This window comes from Tachyglossus aculeatus, chromosome 21 (genome assembly GCF_015852505.1).
Source record: "Tachyglossus aculeatus isolate mTacAcu1 chromosome 21, mTacAcu1.pri, whole genome shotgun sequence".
NCBI classification, from domain to species: domain Eukaryota; kingdom Metazoa; phylum Chordata; class Mammalia; order Monotremata; family Tachyglossidae; genus Tachyglossus; species Tachyglossus aculeatus.
The window spans coordinates 52,530,564-52,547,921 of NC_052086.1; the positions used below are offsets into that span (position 1 = coordinate 52,530,564).

The 17,358-nt window shown below is 45.7% G+C and overlaps 1 pseudogene; it reads right to left on the reverse strand.

The window, feature by feature from the left end:
* Positions 1-1,569: 1,569 nt before the first annotated feature.
* LOC119942127 lies at positions 1,570-12,783 on the reverse strand (annotated as a pseudogene).
* Between the last annotated feature and the right edge of the window lie 4,575 nt (positions 12,784-17,358).

The following is a 17,358-nucleotide window of genomic DNA, read 5'->3' on the forward strand; positions in this document are numbered from 1 at the left end:
CGGTCCCAGTCCCCATCCCACATGGAGCTAGAAGCCTAAGTAGGAGGGGGAACAAATATTGAATTCCTATTTTACAGTTGAGGAAACTGAGACATGGAGAAGTGAGGTGACTTGCCCAAGGTCACACACAGCATGCAAGTGGTGGAGCTGGGGTAAGAACCTGGGTCCTTACCCAGTTACCTCAGGATACATCTTCCTGCTGGCCCCCCGGCTCTCCCTACACCCCACTGATGCCAATGGGCCTTTATAAGGTGATAACCCCTAGAGTACCCACCCATTCCCTCACAAATAGCACCCATGCAGGGGGATCAATTTCTCCTCAATCAATAGCATTTATTGAGGGCTTACTGTGTGTAGTACACTGTACTAATCGCTTGGGAGAGTACAGAGTTGGTAGACACCTTCCCTGCCCTGAAGAATCTCACAGTCTGCAGTCTCCAGTTCTCAGAATAAGACCTATAGTAACCCTCCGCTCCCTGAAGCGAATCCCTGTCCTAAGACACCTTCTCCCCTAGAGCAGCCATCTCCCCAGGAAACAGACACCTCCTCATAAACACATGCACCCCCAAATGTCACCCAAGCATCCACTTACCTTTCTCAACAGGAGCCTGACTGTCACTCCAAGTGAAGATATCCAAAACTATATTCCAAATCCCTCCCCACTAGCAGCAGCAGTTGTTACCATATGCCTACTAAAAACAGAGCTCTGAACAAACAAGCACTAAGGACTTGGTATCCTTTGATCTCTCTCACTCCCACCTTCCCATATTACCCTCTCATCGCTGGCCTTATCACATCTGACCCCCACTGGGAACTTACTCTCCAATGGATTCTCCGCTCTCATGCCCTCCAGCCTACATTCCCAACACAGAGTCGAGTTATTCTCCAAGTCTGCACACAGCAAGCACTCAGTAAATCCAATTGCTTGAGTTCCAACAGGTCACAGCTAAGCTTGGAAAATTCACCGTGATCAGCCCATTCTCAGTAAGGCAGAAGAAAGGGATCCCCTAGTTAAGCGGATCTTGAGAATAACATTTCCGTGCAAATGTTCTCCTTTAACATCCTTTTTCTTATTTGCGTTTCATTTCCCTACCACCCAGTGGCCCCCAGCTCTCACCTGGCTATGCCCTTTCCTCTCCCAGAACCTTGTCCTTTTACCTGTTGAGGTTTCTAATTAGGGTCACTTTGAAGTTTGCCCTGCAACTCCTTTTTACATCAAGTCTCTAATTCCCTCTGACATTGACTTTTCCTACAGGCTGCTGACAGCATGTTCTAATCATATATCCTATCTTCCTGGGTCTAAGTGTTCTTACTTAGCTGATTTTCAGAAGAAGAAGTCACACAAAAGAAATCCACAAGAAAATGGAATTGAAAGGTACCTGTTCACCCACCTGCTTGTCTTGTGCTTCGAAAACCCTCCTCCCACTCAGTGGCTTTTATGTGTGGTGGAAGCCATGACCTTTGCTAAGGTGTGCTCGGCCACTGCGTCAGAGCCCAAGGGGCGGGACGGTGCTATTTTCTGGGCCTGATTTCTGTCCAGGTTGATTCATTACTGCCACAAATGAATTTTCAGTCCAGAAAGGTTCTATCTCCTAGGCAAAAATAGTCCTTTGAACTGGAGTAGTTATTGGCAGCTATCTGATGTTTGCGGCCAGAAATAGAACTCAGCTTTGCCACAGCTAATTTATCTGCCAATCTGGATCCAGGGAGCTGAGGCAGTTGTTCATGCAGGTGGAGTATGGGCTCTCTTATTAGCCATCTCTCATGGTTGTCCAGAACACTTTGCTCAAGTACTTGTCTACCAACTCTGTTATATCGGACTTGCCCAAGCACTTAGTACAGTGCTTTGCACACAGTGAGTTCTCAAGAAATATGATCGATTGAGTATAACCATAGACGCCACATTTGTAGTGACCTCAGGGGTTTGTTAATAATTATATTGTTGATGGTATTTGTTAAGTGTTTACCTTGGGTCAAGCACCGTTCAAAGCACTGAAATAGACACAAGAGCATCAGCACCTGTCTCATATAGGGCTCACAATCTTAATTTGCACTTTACAGATGAGGTAATTGAGGCATAGAGAAGTTAAGAGACTTGCCCAAGGTCACACAGCAGACAAGTGGCAGAGCTGGGATTAGCACCCACGTTCTTCTGGCTCTTATCCACAAGGCTGGGCTGCTTCCTTCCTCCAGTAACCCACAGACAATCATGAATGTGAAAATGTGAAAGAACGCTAACTTCAACATAGCGTTGTAATTTGACTTTCAGAGCTGTGGGCAGGGAGCATGTCTAACAACTTTGATGCACTCTCCCAAGTGCTTAGTACAGTGCTCTGAACACAATAAGCACTTAATAAACATGACTGATTGATTGATAGAGCATGGTCCTGTGAAAACAGCACAGGTTTGGGAGTCAGAGGAACTGTGTTCTAATCCCAGCTTGGCCACTTGTCTGCTGCATGACCTCAGGTAAATCACTTCACTTCTCCGTGTCTCAGTTTCTTTATCTGTAAAATGGAGATTTAATATCTGTTATCTCTCCTTTTAAGACTGAGAGCCCCATGTGGGACAGGGGCTGTGTCTGACCTGATTGTATCAACCACAGCACGGGGCTGGCACTTAACAAAATACCATGACTGCCTTTCTGCTAGCGAAGTGCTGCACTGTAAGTTTATCATGAAGAAGAAAGGGCAACTTTCTGCATGGATGCCTACTGGGAGGGAATTCATGACATCCAAATGATGTGTTCTCCTGGTCCATATCCTAATCCTTTAAACAAATCCTGATAGTCTACAACAAATATCTCATATTCCAGATCAGCATGTTCTTGTAAGGTGAGCATTCGCTTCACTAGATTAAGTGGCTCACGAAAGGCAAAGCCCAAAATTGGAGTTGTGTGTGTGTGTTCAATGTGGCCAGACTGAGAGTGCCCTGTTGGCCTTTTCAGACTCACAGGCATCCCTAGATAAGCCTCATCATAAGTGGAGTCATTTTCAGGGGTGAAGGGTGCAGAATATTATTCTAAAGCACTTTCTGAATGATTTTTTTTAATGGTATTACTAAAGCGCTTATTATACGCCAAGCACTGTACTAAGCCTTGGGGGTAGATACAAGCTAATTAGGTAAGACAAAGTCCCTGTCCCACATAGCATTCACAATCTTTATCCCAATGAGGAAACTGAGGCACAAAGAAGTGAAGTGACTTGCCCAAGGTCACACAGCAGATACTTGGTGGAGCCAGAAAAGAGCCCAGGTCCTTCTGACTCCCACGGCCTGTGCTTTATCCATTAGGCAACACAGCTTCTCATAGTCGGCATCTGAATACCTGGAGGAATTCTAATAAATCAAGAGTCTGGGCCCTGGTCTTCTAGAATGAGGAAGAGAGAGAGAGAGAGAATAACCCAGCTCTTTGAAGCAAAACACTCCTAAAAGCCTTCCTCTGGAAAATAACTAGCACCTAAATCTGGACCTTCCTTTATAGTCCTCTGAATTTCCTCTCCCTCCACAAGCTCAGCCAATGACTTTCTAGGGACTTTTCAATCAATCAATAAATCATATTTATTGAGCACTTGCTGTGTGCAAAGCACTGTACTGAGCGCCTTGGAAAGTACAATATAACAATTAACAGACACATTCCTTGCCCACAGTGAGCTTACAGTCTAGAGGGGGAGACAGTCGTTAATATAAATAAATACATTATGGTTATTTACATAAGTGCTATAGGGCTGGGAGCAAATCAGGGTGACTTTTCAGGTTGTATTTTGACCCTTATGTTGGAATGAGGAAGAGGCCCTGGGTCCCAGGGATGACTCAGAGCTGGGGCCTGAAGAGGGCTTGGAATCAAAAAGGATTTGGATTCAGAAATCTCTGGATTTATGGTGGGGTTTTTCCATGTGTTGGAAAAACCTCGCCTCGCCCACAGTCCCTGGCAACGAATGCTGGGGAGGTGGTGGGAGTGGAGAAGCTTGTTTGGGGTATCAACATTCCTGGCCAGGCCTGGAAGGAGTTGGAGCAGCCGGGGAAGTAGATGGTCATGGACCAGTTTGGAATGTTCTGAGACTGTAAATAACAATAATAATAATAATAATGGCATTTATTAAGCACTTACTATGTGCAAAGCACTGTTCTAAGCACTGGGGAGGTTACAAGGTGATCAGGTTGTCCCATGGGGGGCTCACAGTCTTAATCCCCATTTTACAGATGAGGTAACTGAGGCCCAGAGAAGTGAAGTGACTTGCCCAAAGTCACAAAGCTGACAAGTGGTAGAGCTGGGATTTGAACCCATGACCTCTGACTCCAAAGCCCATGCTCTTTCCACTGAGCCACTGCTTCTCTAAATGGGCTCCGTGATATGACACCAGGGTGGCTAAGGGCTGTGGCCTCCTCATTGTATGTTCAGGACAGATTCATTCATTTAATCATATTTATTGAGCACTTACTATGTGCAGATCACAGTAATAAGCATATCCCGGGCTGAAAGGTCAGCTACTCCCTCCAGATATTTCTCCCTCTCTTCCATATATGAGATTGGGAAAATTAGTCTAGGTAGCAAGCAGCCAGATGCGAGCTTATAAAGCCCAGAAAGAGCAGAATCTACTAAAATGAGCTCATTATTAGGTGTACAGCTCAACTGCTGGGTCACCGCTGAGAGCACTGCTCAGGGAATCAGACCTGGTTCTAGTCTTGTGGGGTTTTTTTTTTTATGGTATTTGTTTATTGTTTACTATGTGGCAGGCCCTGTACTAAACACTGGGGTAGATACAAGCTAATCAGGTTGGACACAGCCCATGTTCCATGTTGGTGTCACAGTATTAATCCCCATTTTACAGATGAGGGAACTGAGGTACAGAGGAGTGATGTTCATTCAATCCTATTTATTGAGCACATATTGTGTGCAGAGCACTGTACTAACTGCTTGGGAGAGTACAATATAACAATAGTGACTTGCCCAAAGTCACATAGCAGACAAGTGATAAAGCCAGGATTAGAACCCAGGTCCTTCTGACTTCCAGACATGTGCTCTTTCCACTAGGCTATGCTGCTTCCCTGGTTCTGCCTGTAGCTGGCTAACATGAGCAAAGACCTCATACATGCAATCAATCAATCAACCAATCTTATTTATTGAGTGCTTTCTGTGTGCTGGGCACTGTACTAAGCACTTGGTAAAGGACAACACAACAACGTAACAGACACATTCCCTTCCCAAAATGAGTTTATGCACTCCACAATGGTCTGCGCCTTAACCACCTCCTCAGTAACCACACTTCTTACAGTGCAGCCTAGTGGATAGGAAGGGGCCTGGAGGTCAGAGGATCCTGGGTTCTAATCCTGCCTCTGCAATTTACCTGCTGTGTAACCTTGGGCAAGTCACCTAACTTCTTTGTGCTTCAGTTCCTCATCTGAAAAATGGGGATTAAGATGGTGAGCCCCTTGTGGGACATGGACAGTGTCCAACCTGATTAACTTGTATCTACACCAGCTCTTAGTACAGAGTCTGACACATAATAAGTGCTTAACAAATACCATTTTAAAAAAATCCTCACTCATTGGACACCAGCAAGAACATGACCGGCATGGACCAGAGGATATGTGAGGCACTAGGCAAGCCACAGGCATCATTCATTCAATCAATCACATTTACTGAGCATTTACTGTGTACAGAACACTGTACTAAGTGCTTGGGAGAGGACACTATAACAATAAACAGACACATTCCCTGTCCACATTTAGCTCATTGTAATCAACTTCACCAGGCAGGCTTTTGGTTCTGACAGGACCTTCCAATAATAATACTAACAATAACAATGTATCATTGTCATCGCCTGCTCATTTTGGAAGTGGAACACCAGAGGCCAGATGATGGGGAAACCAAACACCAAATACCTGACTTCCCAAACAGCTTCTAAAAATTATGATTCTTAGTGGGATTTGGGTTTAGATCTCAGCATTTCTGGCACAGTTTCTGTTTCTCCAGAATGAAAGACCATTCTAGAGCCAAAGCTATGAGAGGGCAGCTAGGGTTTACTTCCCCTCTAGCAGACCTCAAGCAAAATGAAAACTGCAGAATTTGCTGCCGCAATTCAGTGCTCAGTATAGTGATGACAATAACTCAGTATATCCAAGACTGAACTCCTTATCTTCCCTCCCAACCCTGCCCTCTCCCTGACTTTCCCATGACTGTAGACGGCACTACCATCCTTCCCGTCTCACAAGCCCGCAAACTTGGTGTCATCCTCGACTCCGCTCTCTCGTTCACCCCTCACATCCAATCCGTCACCAAAACCTGCCAGTCCCACCTCCGCAACATTGCCGTGATCTGCCCTTTCCTCTCCATCCAAACTGTGAGTGAGGCGGTTTCACTCACCTCTGGTGCAGAGCAACGCCCCGGTCACCATGGCTACCTGCAGAGCCTGAGCCAGCCTATCCAGAGACAGCTCAATCTCTTTGGAGGCATTGAGGGGATTGAGTTCATCCGACAGCCTATTAATCTCCTCCATGAGGGGGACAATGTGGTAAAACAGGACCAGCCCAAGGCGGCTGTAGAGGTTCTTCTCAGTTAAATGCACCCGGATCATCATCAGAACCTGCAGGACACTTAAGTACAGTTTCGAATACAGGGAGTGGCAGTCTCTGATGGATCCAAGGGAGGAGTCCTTGGCGATTTAGTTGTCGGTGTGGCCGTTGGATAAGGTGGTCTTCTTTTTCCTCTTGTAAGCCAGGGGGGCCTTCACACACCAGCGGATTAGTCCGGTGAGGGGCGTAAGCTCTAAGACTCCAATGGGTAGGTTGGCTGCAGTGGGGGTGTTCAGAAAAGTGATGAGAATCAACCTGGGGTCCTCGAAAATCCAGGTGACGATCGTCTCGAGCAAATCCAAAGGTGGGATCAGATCATCTGGGAACAGATAAGGACCATTAAGACTATTTTAAAAAAGAGCATTATTTGGTTTCTTTTCATTCTTTAAGGTGCAGATGGGGGATGAGCCCAACATAAAAATTCATTTTCACATCTTGACTGCTTCTCGATGAAAACTGCAATTCCCGGGGTGGACCAATTACTGCCCTGGATGCCTGTCCCTGAAATCAGCCTCACTTGGGGTCATAAGCCACTTTTTTAAAGTCTTAAAGAAACTCCGATAAGGGCAGAAACTGGACAGACTGTAAATAGAAAGCCTTGGAAGGGCAAACACATTTGTTCAAGCTACCTACTTCAAAGGGAGATCTTAGAATCCTCTTTTCATGATTGGAAAGCACAGTATAACAGAGGTGGCAGACGCAATCCCTGCCCACAGAGAGCGGCAGGACCACCCTCCTTCACCCCCAAACTCGAAGAGGTTCATGGTAGAACAGTCAAAAGCCAGAATCCCAAATAGGTCTTCAGACTGTGAGCCTATAGTTGCTTGTATATGAGCCATATTAGACAGAATGTGGAATCAGCATCAAATGCTCACGTTTTCAAAATTGGTAGAGCACGGTTTTTAAAAGATAGAATGCTCATTAGAGTGTGCCACTGTCTTTTCAGAATAAACGTTTACAATTTACAGATCATAATTCAAACCTCAGGGCAGAGAGTCAGGCTTTTCTAAATGGGAAAATTTACCTGCTCAGATTTTAGACAGTCTTCTGCATGTCCTATTCTGTCTCTTGACAAAACATGCTCCTGTCTGGGGGAGAAGGTTGGGAAAAAAAAAAATCACTATCTTTGGAAAGTGCCAGTTCTGGCTGATGACCACCGGCTCCTCAGTCCTTCCTCTCACCTCACGGGACAATAAGGGACGAGTTCCCTAAACAGAGCCCGCTCCCAACTGACAGGTGAACAACTGAGAGCAGATATCTGAAGCAAGTTACTGTACACTTGACTTTAGTAGCATTCTTTTAAAATACAGGGACAGTTCCTATAGCTGGTTTTGCGGGCTCCTGGTATCTTGAAAGTGATAAACGTTTCAGTGGACATTTACCTGAGGAGAGGTCATAGAGCGCAGTGACTGACGTGATGAATTGGCAGCAGAAGCGAGGGCTGGTGCTGAATATTTGCTTCAGTATCTGAATGGATCCTTGCACCAGACTACAGTAGTCGTCCACTAAGGCCCTGGCTAACCTCACACAGTAGATGACAGGTGTTTGCTGGAAAGATTTATAGTAAAAAGAGTGACCAGTTCAACATAATAATAATAACAACAATAATGAAATAATTATGGTACTTGTGCCAAGTACCGTACTCAGCGCTGGGATAGATAAAAGTTAGGTCGGTCACACTCCCTGTCCCACACAGGGCTCAAAATCTAAGAAGAGTGGGGAGAACAAGTATTTATTCCCCATTTTACAGCTGTGGAAACTGAGGCACAGAGAAGTTACTTGCCCAAGGTCTCACAGGAAGCAAGTGGCAGAGCCAGAAACAGGACCCAGGTCCTCTGACTCCCAGTCCTGTGCTTTTTTCACTCGGCCGCACTGTTACGCTATCCTCCACCGACTGGATGTTGCTTCAACTCTTCAGTGTCACTTAAGTGCCCCCTACGCACCAACCCCACAGTGCACTTCTAATCATTCATTCAATCGTATTTATTGAGCACTTACTATGTGCAGAGCACTGTACTAAGTGCTTGGGAAGTCCAAGTTAGCAACATATAGAGATGGTCCCTACCCAACAGTGGGCTCACAGTCTAGAAGGGGGAGACAGACAACAAAACATATTAACAAAATAAAATAAATAGAATAAATATGTACAAATAAAATAAATAAACAGAGTAATAAATATGTGCAAACACACACACACACATATATATATATATATATATATATATATATATATATATACAGGTGCTGTGAGGAGGGGAAGGAGGTAAGGCGGGGGGAGGGGGAGGGGGAGCAGGGGGAGAGGAAGGAGCGGGTTCAGTCTGAGACTGAGAATGAACAGCCGGAGAGATAAGAGGAGAACCAGGAGAGGACGGAGTCTGTGAAGCCAAAGTTGGACAGCGTGTTGAGGAGAAGGGGGTGGTCCACAGTGTCGAAGGCAGCTGAGAGGTTGAGGAGGATTAGGATAGAGTAGGAGCCGTTGGATTTGGCAAGGAGGAGGTCACTGGTGACCTTTGAGAGGGCAGTTTCCCTGGAATGTAGGGGATGGAAGCAAGATTGGAGGGGGTCGAGGAGAGAGTTGGCATTGAGGAATTCGAGGCAGCATGTGTAGACGACTCATTCAAGGAGTTTGGAAACGAATGGTAGGAGGGAGATAAGGCGATAACTAGAAGGTGAGGTGGGGTCAAGAGAGGGTTTTTTTAGGATGGGAGAGACGTGGGCATGTTTGAAGGCAGAGGGGAAGGAACCAGTGGAGAGTGAGTGGTTGAAGATCGAAGTTAAGGAGGGGAGAAGGGACGGAGCGAGAGATTTCATAAGATGAGAGGGAATGGGGTCAGAAGCACAGGTGGCCGGAGTAGCACTTGAGAGGAGGGAGGAGATCTCCTCTGAGGATAGTGCTGGAAGGATGGGAGAATAGCGGAGAGCATTGAGAGCCGGGGGGTTAGAGAAGGCGGGGGAGTGACTTTGGGGAGCTCAGACCTGATGGATTTAATTTCATTAATGAACTAGGAGGCCGGATCTTTGGGGGTGAGGGAAGGAGGAGGGGGAGGAACTGGGGGCCTGAGAAGGGAGTTAAATGTATGGAAGAGCTGACGGGGATGATGGGCATGGATTTCAATAAGGGAGGAGAAATAGTTTTGTCTGGCAGAGGAGAGGGCAGAGTTAAGGCAGGAAAGGATAAACTTGAAGTGAACGAGGTTGGCACGGTGTTTAGACTTTCGCCAGCAGCGTTCAGCAGCTTGAGCATAAGAGCCAAGGAGGCAGACAGTGGCAGTGATCCAGGGTTGTGGGTTAGTGGCACGAGAGCGGCGAAGGGAAAGGGGAGCAAGAGAGTCGAGCTGAGTAGAGAGGGAAGAGTTGAGAGCAGTAATCTGATTATCAAGACTGGGTAGAGAGGAAAGGGAGGCGAGGTGGGGTGTGAGGCGCTCAGAAAGATGGATGGGGTCAAGAGAGCGGAGGTCTCTATGAGGAAGTAATATAGATTTACAGGGGAAAGGAGTGTGAGTGAGGAGGCAGGTGAGAAGGTTATGATCAGAGAGAGGGATTTCAGAGTCGGTGAGGGTGGGGACAGTGCAGCGGTAGGAGATGATGAGGTCGAGTGTGTGACCAAGTTGGTGAGTGGGCGAGGTGGGGTGGAGCAAGAGGTTGGCAGCGTCAAGGAGAGATTGAAGGCGGGCGGCAGAGGAGTCACCAGGGATATCCATGTGGATGTTGAAGTCTCCAAGGATCAGAGTGGGCATGGAAAAGGAGAGAAGGAAGGTGAGGAAGGGGTCAAAACCATTAAAAACTTTGTCTACATAGACACTTGTCTTGTCTATGTATCTTGTCTACACTTGTCTATGTATTTATGCTGTTTCCGTCTACTGTACCTTACTTTATTGTCTGTCTTCCCCTGCTAGACTGTAAGCTTCTCGAGGGGAGGGATCGTGTCTACCAACTCTAATTCATTCCCTCAAGTGCCCAGCAGAGAGCTCTGTCCAGAGTAAGCCCTCAGTAAATACCTCGGATTAACTGAAACATCTAGGCTTATAATGATACTAATAGTAATGTTTGTTCAGCGCTGACATGCCTAGCGCTGTAGAATGGGGACTGATTACCTGTTCTCCCTCCTACTTGGACTGTGGGCCTCTTGTGGGATAGGGTCTGCATCAGACCTGATGAATCTATATCTACCTCAATGCTTAGGAGAGTGCCTGGCACACAGTAAATGCTCAACGAATATAACAGTAGTAATCCAGGTGATAATAAGAATAGAATAAGAGTTAAATTGATTTTCAGAAATTTCTGTTTAGGAAAGAAAATTCACAAAATCCCTTATTGATTGATTGGTGGTTGCTAAGTGCTTACTATGTACCAGGCCCTGTATTAAGCGCTGGGTTAGATACAAGGTAATCGGGTCAGGCATAGTCCCTGTCCCACACAGGGCTCAAAGTCTTCATCCCCATTTGGCAGATGAGATAACTGAGGCCCAGAGAAGTGAAGGGACTTGCCTAAGGTCACACAGCGGGCAGGTGGCGGAGCCAAGATCAGAACCCGTGTCCTCTGACTCCCAGGTGCACTCTGTTTTCACTACACCACACTGCTTCTCTGGGGCCCCAAATCCCTCCCCACCCGACTTCATTTTCAGAAGCTTACCTGCAGCCAGGATGCAGCACACTCTAGCACTGGAACCCGACACACTGCCACTGCCATCGAGACCAGTTACCCAAGTAAGGCCAACCGACTATCATCTGCTTTGTTCCCCTGAGGACTGAAGAGGGATGAGAAGATAATCTGCCTGACGGAATCCTTGGTTTGTTCCTGGAAGTAACTGCACAAGATCTCGAGGAGTTGAAGCTCCTGAAGTGAATTCAGCCTCTGTGAAACAAAGCAAAGAAAGGCAATAGGATCTGGGGTTTCTAGAAAGCAAAAGGATGTTCTGCTCCTGGTTTCCTAGTCCCTTCCTCTGCAAAAACCTCAAATATCAGGGAGGTGTGGGATTCCATCCATATTTCCACAGCGTTTATTACAGGAATTTCTGAGCACTCAATAAATACGATTCACTGACTGACTGACTCTAGGCTTTAAGCTTGTTGTGGGAAGGGAATGTGTCTGCTATACTGTTGGACTGCACTCTCCCAAGCGCTCAGTACCGTGCTCTGCCCACAGTAAGCGATCAATACATACGACTAAGGAGTTCTCTGATGCATACTCGTAGACTCTGCGGCTGAGACCAGGATGGAGCCCAACTAGCTGGGCTCTGCCACCTTATGCTTGCAATGAAAAATAAACATCATGCTCTTGGGCAGGAGGAGTGGGGCTCAGAAAACAACTACTGCAGGCATTACACATGATCCCCATTGCAAATGTGTCCTCATGATCAGCTGACCTCACAGAAGCTAAAATCAGGAAAAGGGCTCCCAACAAAAAGCCCAGAAGAGGCTGCAATAAGGAAAGAAGAAAGGAGGCTTTGATTATTAATCAAGTGCTATGAGCCTTCCAAGGCGGCACTGGAATTATCCTGGAGAAGCAGCATGGCAAAGCGGATCGAGCCCGAAACTAGGAGTCAGAAGGACCTGGGTTCTAATCCCGGCCCTGCCACCTGACTGCTGGGTGACCCTGGTCAAGTCACTTGGCTTCTCTGGGCCTCGGTTACCTCATCGGTAAAACGGGGATGAAGACCGTGAGCCCCATGTGGGATCAGGACTGTGTCCAACTTGATTAGCTTGTATCCACCCCAGCGCTTAACACATAGTAAGCACTTAACAAATACCACCACCATCATCATCATCATCATTTTACTACCGATCTTCTGACAGAGAATGCAAGTGATAGGAGGACTAGGGAATTAGACATTTTCAGAGGGGGACGGGACTCATTATTTTATTCAAGAAAATCCTGTAAAGAATACACAATAACTCTAAATGACACATAACCAGTTCATACTGGAATGCCCTAAAACTTGACCAAGAAATGCACTCCTCTGATTTAGGGGTTTATCACCCCATTTTGCCCCTTAAGTAAGTAGCCCTCGCTACTTACTTTTGGTTGCGAATTACGTTCTTTGGGGATCTGAAATATGAATTCTTCCAGAAGTTCAATGGGACCTTTGTCCACAATAGGAAGAGGTGCATTTTAGAGCTGACTGTTGAAATAAATGTCTAAATGATACAGAACTTCCTTAGCAGCACTTAATGCATCTCGACGGATCAAGGAGTGGTGAATATCACTCATCGTGTTCCTGTGGGAAGACAAAGACAAGAAACGAGGGTCGGCTCCCAAGAACCACAGTAATAAAACACTCTGTTCTCATTCCACAGGCCGAGTGAAGGTCGACATTTTACTTCTTTCTTTTCCTTCTTTTCTCACTGCTCCCTCTGCCCACATTCTCTGATGGAAACCACTATGTCTCCAACTCCACTGGCTGTTTGCTGTTTCCTTAGCATATTAAAATTGTGCAACTAAAAAGCCAATGACACTTCTTATTTTGACTGGTAATTCAATGTTCAAAAATACTGGGTGACACTTGATCATTCCGGGTCATTTGTTAAAAAATGGTATCCAGTCCTTAAAACAGGAAAAGAAGCTGCCACATTAGAGATCCCGAGGGCTCAAAGCTATTCCAACCCTTTCTGCTAACTGACTTCTGAGATGCTTCACTAAGCAGCATGGCTCAGTGGAAAGAGCCCGGGCTTGGGAGTCAGAGTTCATGGGTTCTAATCCTGTTTCTGCCACTTGTCTTCTGTGTGACTTTGGGTAAGTCACTTAACTTCTCTGTGCCTCAGTTACCTCACCTGTAAAATGAGGATTAAGATCGTGAGCCCCAGCTGGGACAACTTGATTACCTTGTACCTATACCAGGGCTTAGAACAGTGCTTGGCACATAGTAAGCGCTTAAAAAAAATGCCATCTTTTTTTTATTTAATTCTGGCTCCGCCACTTGCCTGCTGGGTGACTTTGGCAAGTAAGTTAACTTCTTTCTCAGTTATCTCTTCTGTAAATTGGGACTTCAATCAATGTCAGTTCTACTGTCTACCTCACCTGTGAGCTCCATGTGGGACAGGGTCTGTGTCCAACCTGCTTTTATTGTATCTATCCCAGAGTTGAGTACAGTGTTTGGTACGTAGTAAGCCCTTAACAAGAACCACAGTTATTTTTATTACTCTCTAGAGTCCAGTGTTCCTTTCTTTTTCACCTTTAGTCTTCACACTTCATATCGTTTTTCCTTTGAGCTTAAAAAACTGAAACAGAGAAAGAAAAGTTGCCAAGGGCCTGTGAGTTGAGGTCTTCATTCCTCACACTAATCCCTTCCTTTTGCTCTGGATTTTCTACCGTTTCTGTAACCCTAGTCCCTCTGCAGGCGTATTCCTAAAAATAGTTATTCAAGGTCAGTTGCTGTGGCCATATGTTACTTTCCTGGATGAGAGGTTTATTTACTGGGGGGAAAAAATGGACTTTTCATCAGATAAATAATGATATTTGCAGTCATTTGTCTTCAGGTGAGAAAATATTTTCTATTAGAAACATTGGGTTCACCCACATTGCCCAGCTGTCTAAATTTCAGTACCACAAAGTCAATGCAACTTCATGAGCAGCGTTTTACATGTTTGGCAAATTCTCCACAGATTTACCTTTTTCAGGTTACCTTATCAGCAAACCACTAACCTCTCACGTACCCTGAACTTCTTCAGATCAAGACAATGCCATGGTTACTTCCCACTTCACGAAGCCTGGGTTTTCTCCTTAGTGTCTATAGTTAACTCAACTCTGGTAGTTAGGCTGTGGACTTGTGTATATTTGTACATATTTATAATTATAATTCTATTTATTTTTATTAATGATATGTATATATCTATGATTCTATTTATTTCTAATGATGCTACTGATGCCTGTTCACTTGTTTTGATGTCCGTCTCCCCCCTTCTAGACTGTGAGCCCATTGTGGGCAGGGATTGCCTCTATCTGTTGCTGAATTGCACTTCCCAAGTGCTTACTCAGTACAGTGCTCTGCACTTAGTAAGTGCTCAATAAATACAATTGAATAAACGAATGAATGAATTTATTGAGCATTTATTGTGTGCAGAGCACTCTATTAAGCACTCAGGAAAGCACAATGCAACAGAGGGAGAAGAGTGGGCCTCGCCGGGAAGGAAATCATCTGGAGTGGGATTTGCAAGAGCAATAGGCCCAGAATGGGATTCAAGAGCAGAAGAAGAGATATCCTTGCAGGCTTGTTTGCCCAGAGGGAGCCGGTTGAACTGAGAGACAGGAAATCCCTTAGCCTAACAGGAAGGGATGCCCTCCTGCCATAGCAAACCTGCTCAGATAGAAGATGGCAGGCTCCGGGGTATTCCAAAGAGTTAAGTATTTATTAAGAGCCTACTGTGTGCAGAGCACTGTATTAAGCATTGAGAAAAAAATATAACGGTGAGAAATAGGCATGGTCCCTGGCCCTTCAATCTAAGAAAAAAGTGGGGAGGGATTTGGCAACAGACACGATGGGGAAAATGAAATAGTGTAAACATAAATAAAGCCACTAGTAAAGGAGGCTGCTGTCTACAGGCTTTCAATCAATAGTTTTTATTGAGCGCTTACTTTGTGCAGAGCCCTGTACTAAGTGCTTGGGAGAGTACAAACAGAATTAGCAGGCACATTCCCTGCCCATAACAAGTTTACAGACTAGAGGGGGAGACAGACATTAATGTAAAAAAATAAGTAAAATTTATACTATGTAACACAGATAGGTACATAAGTGTTGTGGGTTTGGGAGTGTGATGAATATCAAATGTCCAAGGGTCACAGATCCAAGTGCATAGACAATGCCGAAGAGAGAGAGAGTGGGGGGAAAGAGGGCTTAATCTGAGAAGGCCTCTTGGAGGAGATGTGACCTTGACACTTTGACACTTGATACTTGACCCTTTGAAGGCGGAGAGAGTGCTGGTCTGGCGGATATGGAAGGGAGGGAGTTCCAGGCCAGGGGGAGGATGTGGGAAAGGTGTCAGTTGTGAGATAGATTTGGGGCACTTATCAGGCTGGTGCTAGAGGGGTAGAGTGTGCTGGCTGAGCTGTGGCAGGAGATGTGAGGTGAGGTAGGAGAAGGCGGGCTGAGTATGAGTAAGAATATGCAGGTAGAGCTGATTGAGTGCCTCAGGGACACTGGGTCAGAGTTTTCTGTTTGATGCAGAGAAGAATGGGTAACCACTGGAAGTTTGTAAGAGGAGCAGCATGGCCTAAGGGAAAATGCATGAGCTTGGGAGTCAGAGGACCTAGGTTCAAATCCCAACTCTGTCACTTGTTTACTGTGTGACCTTGGGCCAATCACTTAACTGCTCAGTTTCCTCATCTGCTAAAAAGAAGTGTCAATGCCTGTTCTTCCCCCTTCTTAGACTGTGAACCCACTGTGGGACAGGGACTCCAACCTGATGAACTTGTATCTACAACAGTGCTTGACACGGAATGTAATAATAATATGCATAAAAATGATGTTTTAAAAAAATATTTGGGCAGTGAAGTTTGGACTGGAGAAGGGGGAGATTGGAGGCATGGAGGTCTGTATGGAGGCTGATGCACTAGTCGAATCTAGATTGTGAGCTGGTTGTGGGCAGGGACTGTGTCTGTTGTCGTATGGTACTCTCCCAAGTGCCTAGTACAGTGCTTTGCACACAGTAAGCACTCAATACATACGATTGAATGAGTGAATGAATCAAGTCTACATCTGATAAGCACTTGACCAGTATGGTTTGGATGGAGAACAAGAGGCAGATTCTGAAGCTGTTGTGAAGGAAGAACCACAGGATTGGTGACAAGCTGAATTTGGGGCTTGAAGGATGATGATGATGATGATGATGACAGCATTTGTTAAGTGCTTACTATGTGCAAAGGAGAAAGAAGAGTCAGAGATAATGTCACAGTCGTGGGCTTGAGAGATGGGGCAGATGGTGAAATTGTCCAGCGTGATGGGAAAGTTAGGTGACAAAGAGGATTTGGAAGCAAAGATGAGTTCAGCTCTGGACACGTTGAGCTTGAGGTGTCAGTGGGACATCCATAAAGAGATGTCCTGGATACAGGAAAAGAAGTGAGATTGCAGAGGAGAAGGGTCGAACTTGACGAGATAAATTTGGTTGCTTCACCACTGGACTTTCCTCTTCCAAAGCCCAGCACCCAAAACTGACTTCATTGTAAGGGTGTTGTTGTTGTTGTCTTATGCTGTCGAGTCCAGTCCTACCCATAGTGATGCCATGGACACATCTCTCCCAGAATGCCCCATTTCCATCAGCAATTGTTCTGGTAGGGGATCCATAGAGTTTTCTTGGTAAAAATGTGGAAGTGGTTTACCATTGCCTCGTTCCACACAGTAAACTTGAATCTCCGCCCTCAACTCTCTCCCGTGCCGCTGCTGCCCAGCCCGGTTGAGTTCTGACTTGTAGCAGATTGCCTACCGCTCACTAGCCACTGCCTAAGCTAGGGATGGAATGGGTAGGCCTCTGCTTGACTCTCCCACCTGTAGTTGAGACTGGTAGAGTATTGGAAACTCTCTAGCTGAGACCCTGAGAGGGGAAAGGAGAAGAGGTGATCAGTTAGTTCCAAGTGACCTGTTGTCAGAATTACTGAAAAGGGAGGCCAGAGGCTGGAGAGGTTGAACAACAGGTGAAGGCTACAGGCTCTTTTTTATTGTGTTTATCAAGCACTTACTATGTGCCAGGCACTCTACTGTCTACCAACTCAGTTTTATTGTACTCTCCCAAGCACTTAGTAGAGTGCTCTGCCCACAGTAAGCCCTCAATAAATACCATTGATTATGCCAGGCTC